The sequence below is a fragment of the Poecilia formosa genome, unplaced genomic scaffold (genome assembly GCF_000485575.1).
Source record: "Poecilia formosa unplaced genomic scaffold, Poecilia_formosa-5.1.2 Scaffold280, whole genome shotgun sequence".
Classification (NCBI taxonomy): domain Eukaryota; kingdom Metazoa; phylum Chordata; class Actinopteri; order Cyprinodontiformes; family Poeciliidae; genus Poecilia; species Poecilia formosa.
In genome coordinates, this window is record NW_006800219.1 from 243,579 (window position 1) to 256,431 (window position 12,853).

General features: G+C 42.9%; 1 long non-coding RNA gene across 3 annotated transcripts in view; it reads right to left on the reverse strand.

Annotated features, from left to right (window-relative positions):
* The window catches only part of LOC103151379 (uncharacterized), a 28,476-nt gene that overhangs the window by 15,108 nt on the left and 515 nt on the right, over positions 1-12,853 (reverse strand). The window contains exons 2-3 of one of the 3 annotated variants that reach the window (XR_001664654.1): positions 11,323-11,483; positions 10,872-10,960 (exon numbers count right to left, since the gene is read on the reverse strand). The exons of 1 other annotated variant lie outside the window; for it this stretch is intronic. This is a non-coding gene — a long non-coding RNA (uncharacterized LOC103151379). Of the gene's footprint in view, positions 1-10,871; positions 10,961-11,322; positions 12,068-12,853 lie in introns of those variants that run through there. One more of the 3 variants, XR_001664653.1, reaches the window with a different exon arrangement.

Here is a 12,853-nt window from a genome sequence, read left to right on the forward strand (position 1 = left end):
CTGATGTCAGTATTTTAAACCTCTCCATGTATGAATGGACAAACGTAATCATTCAGAGTTTAACTTGTTCAGATGCAAAACACAGGTGATTTTTATTTTTTTGCCTTTGTGTTTTCATCTTTTTCCCAGGCTCTATCCTCTTGTTGAACTGTGACCTCTGGCCTGAGCTTCTCTGACCTCCTGCATGAGAACGGTTTTCACTGTTCTGTGTTTTCTAACTGTGGTTTTGATAGAAGTAGCCCAGCCGTCGCCTTCCTACACAGTTCCACTCGATTCTCATCTCCATCTGGGATTTCTTCCATTGAAGTGGATTCTCTCCGGTAGAATTTCAACCCGGCCAATCAGTGAACCGAAGGCTTGAACGATGATGATGATTTTTTTTGTGCTGTTCCATAATTGTAGTCTGCCTGTAGTTTTAGTAACGGCAGCAGACGAAGTGAACCAAGCCGTTCAGTCCGTAGCTGTTATATTCATAAAACATAAAATTGGGCAAATTAAAATTATGAAAATAAACTTGCTTAAGGGAAAAACGCCAATTAAAAAAAAACCTCATGCTTTTTGACAAAAGGTTTGGGATAATTTATTGTTGCAATAAGCAGACATTCTACAATACTATAATACTTTTATCCTAACGTTCTTTGCTGCNACTTTTTTCTTTCATATGGGCCTCATACGCCATCATATGAAAAGCCATTAAACATAAAGATAATTTCTATTGTTTGTTCATTCGCTCCATTCTTCCTCAATATTTCACCCAACTTTTATCTTTTTACAGGATTATACCATTTTATTATCATCATCACTAACTAGCTTATTCTCCTTAAAAGCTAAATATGTTTGATAAATTAGGAGAAATGTTTGCAGATCTTTACACTGAACCTTAATCTCTACGTTGTCTTTGTCCCTTATGTGGGCCAGTCGACTCACATACAGCAGACTGTCAGTGAAATCTAGAGAAATGTTTCATGTAAATGGGAAGAGGTGCATTTCCTTTACAGAAACTGTGTGAAAATTACAAAGAAAACAGCAAAATAGCAAAATTTACCCCTAATTTCAATCAAAAAAGTTGAGAGTTTCTGCATAGCGAACATCTGGGAAAATGACAGATCAACTGCAACCCATCAGTGTGGGAGGAGCGGCTGAAACAAGCGATGACAAGCATTACAATAGTCTGCCGAACTTCACTGGTCCACATTCACGCCTGGTGTTTCTTTCTTATAATTGATTTTAAATGTGTTCACCGCTCATAAAGGCAACAATTTCTTGCTATTGTCTTAAAAATGTGACATACCTGACAGCACTCAAACCCTTCTTATAATTGCTGAGCAGCTTTTTGAACGTTTTACAATTTATTGCAGCTTTTATTTATTTATTTTATGCTGCTTATTATTTTAACATTTTATCTTTGGTGCTCAGAGCCCTTACAGGTAGAAGACCTCCCTACCATCACTGTAATCTTTAACAGGGTTTATATCAGCTGTAAAAAATCCTTGATAAATCAAATGAATCTCAGTTATTAGATAACGGTTTGTATTTCTGTAATATTTCTACTTCTGAGATCCCACCAGCTGGCTTCTGAGGACAAACTGCTTTTTTCCAGCGCTGCTGTTCGTATCTGGAGATTTGCTCTTACAGCTGGAACCACAGGAAACAGACCGTTACCTTGGCAACACATTATAAACATTGAAAAGGGTTTAAGCTGCTTTCACCTTTTAAAAGCGTCTTAAGGTTCTTTAAAAAAAAAAAAAAAAAAAAGTTGCCTTTGGCCGTTTCAAGACTTTTCAGTCGTATAAAGGAGCTTTAGTTTTTATCATTCATAAATTACACAGATACTAAAAATTGTCTTTGGTTCCTACTGAGTTCCTAGTGTGTGTAGGGGGGAGGATATCATTTGTATATTATTGTAGAGCCCTAAGTTAACATTAAATAAACTAAAGTGTAATTATTCCATGATGGAGCTGGAAAAGTCAAGGGCTACCATGGACGTAAACGTGGCCGTCCACATCTGCGTCTAAATAAATAAACGCCGTCCGCACACACAGTGGAGCGCTGCTGCGCTGAGCGTCAACGCCTTTGATCCTTCGTGACACACGCTGAATCATGAGAGGAGAAAAAAAAAAGCTGTCAGAACCGATGACTAAAAGATCACCTGTAACACAATACCACGATTAAAACCAGAGGGAGAGGTAATTACTGGAGTGCAATGTTGGCTTCAGATACTCTGCCAGTGCTCACGTTTGTTGGACCGCCAGAAATTCAAAGTAGTGGTGAGTCAAGCAAATAGCAGCATGCTCACTGCTTCATTATCACATACCAGACCCGGTGACTCAGGCACAGGAAGGACTGTGTGCGAGACCCATCTGCTGTCCGACCCGAGCCGGATTACTGTGGACACGTCCACTCACCAGACGCATCAAACAGCTCACTAGTGCCAGGTTAGACTCCCGCTCTACCTTCATGGAGTGCTTTCAGTTTTCATGGCAGATGTCAGACAAGATGTTGGTCCCTGTTGATGTAAGAGGACCACACAGTTCCTCATTCAGAACCTCCGGTTCCACCACATCCCAAAGGAGATCTACTGGACCGGGATCTGGTGACGTTACTCTCTGTCCACAGGAGAGGAAATCAGTGTGCAAAACGATGGACTTACTCCTGTGAGACACAGCACTCAGGACATTTTTATCATGATCTACACCTGTTTGTGTTCTTGTTGACTGTTTTCAGTTTGTCCCTCTGGTATTTAACTTTGTGTTTGATTGTTGTCTAGCTGTCAGTTTATCTTTGTCCTGGTTGCTCTGTTCCCTTAGCCTGGCTGTTGCCTTCCTGCACTAGTCCACTCGATGCAAATTCTCTCATTTACTTGGATTCCTCCTGTTGAATTTCTTCAGTAAATCAGTGAACAGAAGAAGTTATGAACAATGATGTAGATTTTTTTGCACCGCTTTAGAACAGTAGCCTAGCTTACTAGCTAGTTTTAGCGATGGCAGTGGAGGAAGTGAACGAAGCCGTTGGTCCAGTCCATGTCGGCCACGTTTCCAAATATTGAATTAACATTAACAGTCACCTTGTTTGGTTTGGCACTAATGTCTTTGAGAAGCACAGTAAGCTTTTCCAGTAAGTGTCATAGCATCAAATTGGGACATTACACATGTCAAGGTCAACTTAGGAATTGGGTAAAATTTTAAATTTCAACATCCATGCTTCCAGGAGCAATTATTTCTCAATAGCTGAAAGTCCAGACCCTCTGTTCAAAGCGGAGCATAGAACAACAGGCTGGTTTTGATCGTCTTCCCTCGGAGATGACTATTAAGATTTTAGTTTATTAAAATATGAACTCTTCTCAAATGCGTCCTGTTACCACTTTAGCCCTTCGCCACCACAAAACATGACAATCCATTTTTCTGTTGGAGTTATCGCTGAAATTTCTACCTTCAACCATTTTCTCTACCCACGTAGCAATGTTTAGGTTGGCAAGAAAATGGTAACGAATGACCAACTGCACAATTTCACATTTCGAAAATAAATTTGCTTAATGGAAGCGTGCCAATTTTGGGGGAAAAACAAAAACTCAATGGAAGTAGTTTTTTCACAGCACACAAAAAAGTGGCAACTTCCATCAACAACTGAATGTTGCCACTGGCGCAAACCACGGAGACAATGACAGGAAGTGACAGGAAGTGGTAGGAGGGTCATGGTGCTGCATGTTTTTTTTTAGTGACTTATCACATGAACAAACTTATTCATGTGAGATTTTAATTGTGTTTCGTATTTAATAGAAACACAGCCATTACAAATCGTGTTTTTACGACATTAGCAGGATATTAACATACAAAGTTCTGTACACATTTGTAATGGAAACGCGGCTTTTGCATGCTCCACATCAGCCTTTCTTCAGGTGATCACCACACGTCTAAGTGGAATGAGGTTTACTGGAGTTGGATATAAACATGTGGATGTGCTGATTTCAGACTAATTAAGCAGCTGTTCCTTAGTCGTTTTCACGAGCTCTATTTCAACCCCAAATCATCCGCACCTGCTAAGACCCGCGGTGGCACATTGAAGTCCAACGTGGTGGAACGAGAAGGCTCTGCTATAATTATCATTGTGTAACAGGAGTTTACTCTACAAGCACTGCAACTTTAACCGGAATGGAAGAAATCAGTCATGAGTGTTGATGGCTGCGGCAGCCTTGGTCCGCTGATACCAGCCTAAAAATAGGGCTTCTTTTTTTCCGACTTCCACCCTGCAGGTGACACACGGGCAGACACAGAGCCACAGCAGGTGACCCCTAGGTAGGAGTCACCTGCTGATGTAAAAAGCCTTTTACCGGCTTTTTACATCAACCCCGAACTTTAGGATATAGTATTTCAAATTCTCCAATGAAGGATTCTTCTTCCATATGATGTCAGGCAGACGGATGACCTCAGGCCGTCACGACATCGTGGACCGGAGGGGCAGGTGCAGGGAAACACACTGTGGGGCGTTGAGTTAAGGCACTGTGACAGTTCCACACTTAGACAAAGAGACATGCAGCGGCAGAAGAGACGGCCTGATGGGGAAGAAAAGCACATGACAGGAGGTTGAAAGTGTCTCTCAGCTCTGCTCGTGCTGAGCGAATGTGGAAGCATGACTGATGAAGAATGACGAGGCATTTATTTACCCCGGTCATGGCTCTGTAAGCACCTAACACTGGGAGAATTACTGTCTGATGGAGGAGGGTCACCAGGGTTTATTCTGAAGAACGATTATCAATTACTTTTTATTTAGTTAACATGTTCATTTCTGCAGGTGCAATATGCTTATTGGAAGCACTGGGAGAGTTTCCAGCATCCCACTCTGATTATTGGTCGTCTTACTCCTGGACGTTCTTAACATTTGTTTCCATTACAAATGTGCGCAAAACTTTGCCGATATTCCTTTAATGTTGACAAAACTAAAGTTCACAATTGCGGTGTTTCCTCTAAATCATTCTTCTGCTCGATATTTGGAAGAGTTGCCTCGTTCACTTCCTCGGCCTCCATTACCTAAAACAGAGCAGAAATCATTCACAACTTTGTTCTGTTCGCCAGTCGGCCAGAATAAACTCAACCAACTTCAAATTCAACCGGCGAAATCGAGTTCAATGGGAGAAATCCCTGATGGAGAACTGATGGGAGATGAGAATCAGGCGACAGAAACGGCTGTGAGGAGCAGCACCAAAGACCTCTTTTGTTTTTTTTTCTTTTCTCTTCTTTCAGTACTTTGATGCTGCGTCTGAGTACACTCAGCCCCTCTGCTGCTTCTTCAGACTCAGAGCGGACGTCGGCACAGGAGACCGATGAAGCTGTGGACTTGTTCCTGCTGAGAGTGAAAGGTTTTGTGCGTGGGAGAGCTCCTCTCCCTGCTCTCTGTGAGCCCCCTTTCCCTTCACCCCGTCCCTCTGCTTCGCTCTCTTTTCTCCGCCGACACGCCGGCTTGGAAATGAGGAGCAAGTCCCTCTGTTTCAAGAGGTTTGGAATTTGTCTCCTAGCAACAACCCTCACAATACAACACGGTTTTGTGTAAGACACAGTGTGAGAATGATGTGTGTGTGTGTGTGTGTGTGTTCTCAGGAGGAGTGTGAGGGAGACCGGGGAACAAGTTGATCTTGTGTGTTGCACTAATCAGCTGAGAACACTTTTTCCACTCCTATATGTTTGGTGAGGTCAAAGTCACGCGGAAACTCATTCCACTCGTGTCGTCACACTTTTTTTCCTCATGTCTTCGGCCTCAAACGCCGATGCATTCCTCGTCCAAAAAGTGTGTAGCGCCTCTTTCCCGGGTCGATGTTACATAAGCTGGAAGAGGCTGAATGGAAAGTGGGTGATAAGCCGGCGTTTTTTTACCACGAGGACAGAGCCGGTGACCGTGGAAGTCTGGGCTGGGACGGACCGTCCACGGATGGACAGACCTGGGAGGGGGTGAGGGGTGAGTGGGGGGGACATCGACCATGATGTCACCAGGTCTGGATCTGACATGTACGGCACTGGATAAAAAAAGTACAAAAAGCATTTTCTCCATTACAGCAACAAATGTTTCAGATCATACAAATTTATCTCAAAGGCAATCAGATCAGATACAGAAGGAGTTTTTTTGTTTGTTTGTTCTGATGTCAGTATTTTAAACCTCTCCATGTATGAATGGACAAACGTAATCATTCAGAGTTTAACTTGTTCAGATGCAAAACACAGGTGATTTTTATTTTTTTGCCTTTGTGTTTTCATCTTTTTCCCAGGCTCTATCCTCTTGTTGAACTGTGACCTCTGGCCTGAGCTTCTCTGACCTCCTGCATGAGAACGGTTTTCACTGTTCTGTATTTTCTAACTGTGGTTTTGATAGAAGTAGCCCAGCCGTCGCCTTCCTACACATTTCCACTTGATTCTCATCTCCGTCTGGGATTTCTTCCATTGAAGTGGATTCTCTCCGGTAGAATTTCAACCCGGCCAATCAGTGAACCGAAGGCTTGAACGATGATGATGATTTTTTTTGTGCTGTTCCATAATTGTAGTCTGCCTGTAGTTTTAGTAACGGCAGCAGACGAAGTGAACCAAGCCGTTCAGTCCGTAGCTGTTATATTCATAAAACATAAAATTGGGCAAATTAAAATTATGAAAATAAACTTGCTTAAGGGAAAAACGCCAATTAAAAAAAAACCTCATGCTTTTTGACAAAAGGTTTGGGATAATTTATTGTTGCAATAAGCAGACATTCTACAATACTATAATACTTTTATCCTAACGTTCTTTGCTGCTTTTTTTTTTTTTTTTGAAGATTTTTCTTGGCACTATTGGCCTTCATTGGACAGAAATCTAACAGGAAGGAGGCAAAGAGACATTGCGCCAGAGAAACTGAGGACAGGATTCAAACTCATGACGGCTGCATTGAGATCTTGAACCCGCTCTAACCACTGTGTTTTTAAAGCAAAGTTTTATTTTTCCTCTAAACATAGCAGTCTGACTTTCCTCGCTCATCTTTTCACCCGCGTTTGCGACCCGGAAACACTGACCGCAGTACAAGACAGTGTAAGGCACTGCTGTGAACTAAGTAGCCCTCCGCCAGAGAGAGGCTTTTCGGTCAAAATATGCGACACGATTAATCTGCGTTACGTCATATTAACGTTAAACTTTTCAGATTAATCGTATGCGTTGACAGCCCCAGATTTCTGACTGGTCGTCGTTTGAGGAGAAGCTGAAGCCGAGGGGCGTTTCATCGGAACAGAAGGGGTTAAGCCACGGTGCCTGGAACTGTGAAATCTGAGAAGTGATGGGAGCAGGAGAGGGAAGGGGAGATTTCAGAGGACCAAAAGACAAAAAAGAGAAAAAGTGACAACCCGTAGTGTTAGCCTTTGGCCCCATCCTCTCTGCTGGTTCTTTGCCCGTCTTCTGTTCATACGTAGAGGCGTTCTTCTTCTTCTCTCTTGTATCTCCGCTGCATTAGACATTAGAGTTACCGATCTCCTCTTTTAATCCTCCTTCAAGTCACTGGATTTTCCTCCTTCAACATCTGTTCACTCTGGTTTTTCTGTTCCTTTTTAACGTTTTTTTTGTTTGTTTTTTTACGTGGGGGACACTTTTTAAGGTTACACCACCCCAGATGAGTTTGTTTCCCACCCCGGTGTCAAAGCTCAGCAGTAAGCGTTTCCCTTTTCCTGTGCCGAGCTGAATCAGCTTTCAAAAATGTTCGAGCACTGACTCACACTTCCTCCTGGATATGACAGCGCTTCCTGCCCACCAACTGATTTAGCCTCTCTCCTCCCCTCCCTTCCTTCACCCAGCCTACTTCCTCAGCAGCAGAGAGGAATAAGTGACTGCAGGTCGTCGCCCGGGCCGGGCCGGGTCTGGTCGGGCCGGGCCGGGTCGGCGCGCGCGCTTGCCGAGCGGTTGAAGCAGGAGAACTGGCTCGGCTCAGTCATCAGGCGTCTGAGTCATTTGAATTTAATTTGTCCCGTCTATATTTAGACGCTTCGGCTCGGCCTTATGATCATTTACAGAAGCGGAACAGATGGGTCTCTGTGCGCGTCAACCAGGCTCACAACAGGTCCATTAACGTCTGCCGGCCAGGTGAACCGCAGGTCACCTACTGCTAAAACAATTAGCCACCGAAGTAAGGAGAAATATTAGCAGCCGGCTGATCGGATTACGAAGCAGTTCGGCGTTTCCTGTTGGATCCAGTTCTTAGTCGCTTGGTTAAGTCGTGACAAGGCACTGGTGGTATCTCTTAAAGCGGACGCTGTTTGAGTTTCACTGACTAATGTTTTCAGGGTGTCTGGGAAGAAAGAACAGAAGTGGAAGAAATGTAGGAATTCTGACTACCTACAAGCTGCAGAACAGATAAATGCATTTCAACCGAAGGAACTGGGTAAAGGTGACGCCACAGAATAAAATATTCCACACATGCAGCAACACCTTGCTGAAGTATTCATGTTTTATTAAGTCGTCATATTAGAAGCACTAATTTCAATCTACTGAATGCATGTTTTTTTTTTTTTTAAGTTTAAAGAGTAAATGGACTGGCACTAACGTTACATCCACACAGTCACACTAACAAACCTCCACACACCAATGTACAGAGAAGCAGCTTGAGGTTACGGTAAGCGCCTTGCCAAGAGGAACATCAACACATGGCATGGAGGAAGAATCAAACCCACAACTTCCCCACTGCAAGACATCCTCTAGTGATGTTAGGAAATAGGATGGAAGAAATAACAATGTGCAATAAAGGATATTCTGTTTAAAAGGAGACGTGCGACTGAGTAGGATCATTTTAAAGTTGTTCATAAAAACATGGCAGAGTATCTGAAAGAAATAAAAACACTGCGTCAATACCAGCAGGGACGTAAAGACTTATGGAGCTCATCTGGAGCAGTGATGGTTATAGACCCTTTGCAACTATGTCAGTGAATCATGTTGAGACGCTAAGATGGATGTCGGAAGTGAGGGACGGGAGAACCGTGATTGTTTTGTCAAGTTGTTTTTGTCAGTGTAGTCATGGCTGCTTCTTGTTCCAGCTGAGCTAATCTGTCGGGGTCTTATAGCTAGTTTAGTAACCGACCAACACTTTCACCCTTCTGACATTTGGTTTGATCAGATCGCTGACTTTGACTGAGTTCACTCCATTATGTCATAGAAGATTAGATGCTAACCAGTTTTTTTGTACATGGTAGGCTACATGATGGTAGGACATTTTCTCCATGGTTACTAATGATTAGACACATACTTAGTATATGAACTTCATATACTAATGAAGTAAAAAGTAAAAGACACTTTTTACTTATCTTGAATAAAGTGTTTGCTGAAAACTGCTGGTCGTCATGGTGAACGGCTGATTCCCATTGCTGTCTTTTTTTCCCTCATCTAAAGGTTTAAGATAAAATGTCAAGTTTAGTTTGCATCCTTTGTGCAGCATCCTATGACAACTTCACAGTGAAATCACCTAAATAAAAGTAAGTTTTGTCAACCAACTGAAGGAGCTTTTGAGTTTAGCAACAGTTTGATGCAAGGGGTGAGAGACATTGTCCATCAGCGAGGTTATTGTAGCCAGAGATGTCCTCTCTCCAACCACTTGAGCTGATCTAACAGTAATCTTTACTGGAGTGTAAAGGTTTCCACAGTCATGTCATGGTTGCGGACCGTTTGTGTTCATACACACCAGTCATACTCTGGCGCAGACCACCTGGGGGAAACCCATCATGCCCATCAACCTCCTCTGTTTTGCTTTTACCAAGACAGACAAACTCAGAACAACAAAGTCGCAATTTCCATCCAGGAGTTTTTAGCTACTTGACAGTCTTATGTTACAGTAGTTCTTTTATAAAGAACCGTAGATGTACACGATCCCTCAGATAAGCGACAAATACCGGACAGTCTCTAATTGTAGAGATATAGCAACATTTCTTGCCAAGCGTAATTTTCCATAAAACACAGATGCAAAACCTACTTTGTCTTTGGTTCTGGTTCTGCTCTGCATCCCCAGAATCAGAACCAAACATGGAGAAGCAGCATTCAGCTTCTATTCATTCAGCTTCTATGCACCAAAAATCTGGAACAAACTTCCAGAGAAGTGCAAAACAGCCAAAATGCCGAGTTCCTTTAAATCAAGTTAAAACCCCCAGCTGTTTCAAGTTGTCTTGGATTAGCAGTAAACATTGTTGCAACACTGATCAACATATTTGATGTGTATTGATGATTCTGATGATGGCATTCGACAAAATGTAATATTTATCGCTGGTCTCACAATTGATGACTTTGGTGTTTGTATGACGGGGAAGCACTTTGAACTGCCTCGTTGCCAAAATGTGAAACACAAATAAACTTGAAAATGAAAAATGAAGACAATGAAATGGGAAAAAGTACGCCAAAATTTTCACAGAAACGACATTGCAAAGATGTACGAACAGGAAGGAGCCAGGCCTGACCGGCCCCTGTGGTCAGTCCCATCTGGAAGGAGTTTGCCTTTATCAGACTGCTCAAGTGTGAAGGGGAGACCATTTCTCTGACACAGTGGAAAGTTTACCTTGTGACCAAGGTGTGCTGATTATGAAAACATCCCACAGCCGGCAGCGACCCGCTCACACACGCATGCATACGTTCACCTGACTCATCTGTGACGTCACGTGCGACAGGTGCGGCCTTGGTTACGTCGGGACCCGAGGCAGTGGTGATGGTGTGTGTGTGTGTGTGTGTGTGTGTGTTCATTTTTGATATATTTGCTGTGTTTACACAAAACAGTGCGATCGTTGGTGTCACACGTCAGGTGGGTGAAGGGAGGTGGAGGGGGGCACTGGGAGATGGTGAACATGGAGATAAGCCGGTGATGTCACGGCAGTCATAACCGGGGAAAATGTTGTGCAATACCTGCGTCACCGCGCACCGGGACAACGGCTGGTAAGAAGCCGGGAGCCGGCAGGCCGGTCAGCTCCTGAACAACATCTGTCATGTGAGCACTGCATAAAAAACACACAGAATCGTACCAAGTAATTTTGGTTTAGTTTCCAGTGCAAGGATCTTAGTACACTTGAAATAAGACCAAACTAACTTAAAAGTAACTTTTCAGCAGGATATAGGAGTCAATCATTTTTAAATATTGATGAAAAAGTATTTGCTCCATTGCCACATAATTTACAAGATGTTTTCCCATGTTATAAGTGAAATAGTCTGCCAATGGAACAAGTACGTTTTCATCCATACTGAAGAAATATTGACTTAAAATAAACTTGTATGTCTAGCTCAAAAGTTATTTGTAAGTTAGTTTTGATTTATTTCAAGTTTTCCAATATATTTGCACTAGAAACTAGACCAAAAATACCTGGTAAGACTTTTGTGTTTTTGCAGTGCGTAGAAGCCGGTAGGAGGGGAAACATGGGAGCAGCTCTGGTTAATCAGGAACCAGTGACTGATCCAACATTAGTGGCTGGAAAGCACCAAACTCTCCCACAAGACCGGATAGTCGGATGAGTCCTGGAGGCACTTCAGATGACCAAATGTTATGGTATGTTATTAAAAGGAAGTCTCACACACACACACACATACATTTGTTCTCTAAACACAGCAATCAGTTCTGACCCATGCAAAACGACCTGCTTTCTGCTACATTAGTGAATCATCTCCAAGGCAGAGTCAGGTACTTTAACCACAACCACAGAGTCTCAAAAAAAAAAAGTGATGGGATTATGTTATGTCAACAGAGTCCTCAAAAGGCGCTCGCATCCGTTGGTGAGCGGAGTTTCCCTCGCTGCCCGGTCTGCAGAGCACCTGTCAGGAAGAGAGCAGCTCTGTCGCCTAAACAAACACAGCACCTGTCCATTTCCTCCTGCCCATTATCAAAATATTTGGATTTTATTACAGGCAAGTCATCGTTGCTCATCGTCAACAGCCGCGTCCAGACCGCCAATCCAACCGAAAGAGAAGAGTCGCTCCACGCTGGAAACTGGAGGCATCAAAGTGTGACAGGAATGCCTGGAAGGCGCCGCCGTGGGAGGACCTTACCGCTGCTTCAAATTAGCTGCTCAACTGACCTTTCTTGTTGATGATTTGTCAGAACAGTCACCGTGACTCAGGTGGAACACAGAAGAAGAATGCAGAGATTTGGGAAACACACTAGATTGGTTGTTTTTCTTCTTGTTTGTTTGTTATTCTGAGCGTGCTTTTACTGACATTTTTCCTGTGAGACAGTAAGGAGCCGAGGAAGAGAGCCTGCAGACAGCATTAGAGGACACCGCCCCCATGTGGCTCACTCCAACCTGCTGAGACCTTCGGCACGTGTGAAGGACGGCCGTCACTCAGCTTCACTTCAATCTAGACAGGTTCAAGTTTCATTTCTCGTGTCTGACCAATCACACACACTTGTTTCTACTTTGAAATAAAAGGATATTTACAAGCGAAAAGGACTCAGTTAAAGTTCAACAAAACATCATTTTGAGACAATCTGCAAAAAATAAAAAATAAAAAACTACATTTATCAACTTTCCTCCCATCATTTAGTGTTTCAGTCCAATAGGAAGAGAGTCTATTTCAATCCATTAAAAATAGTCATATTTAGATAAAACAGTAAAAATGTATTTAAAATAAAACTATCTGGTTGCATTTAATCTAACTTATTAACAGTTTCCTGGCCAGATCAAGCACGGGGTAAGAGTGGGGAGGAAAGGCTCAGGAATGGCAGCTGAGACAGAGACGGATATAATTTAAGATTTTTGTTGTGAAGACACAAAGGTCTGATGGAAAGGTAGGTGGGGATGTTCTTGTTCGTTTATTGTGTTGTCTTTACATATTTTTATGGCCAAATTAGCAAAAGATGACAAAACTGTTGGCAGGAACGACCTCCCGTCTGCGGTCTC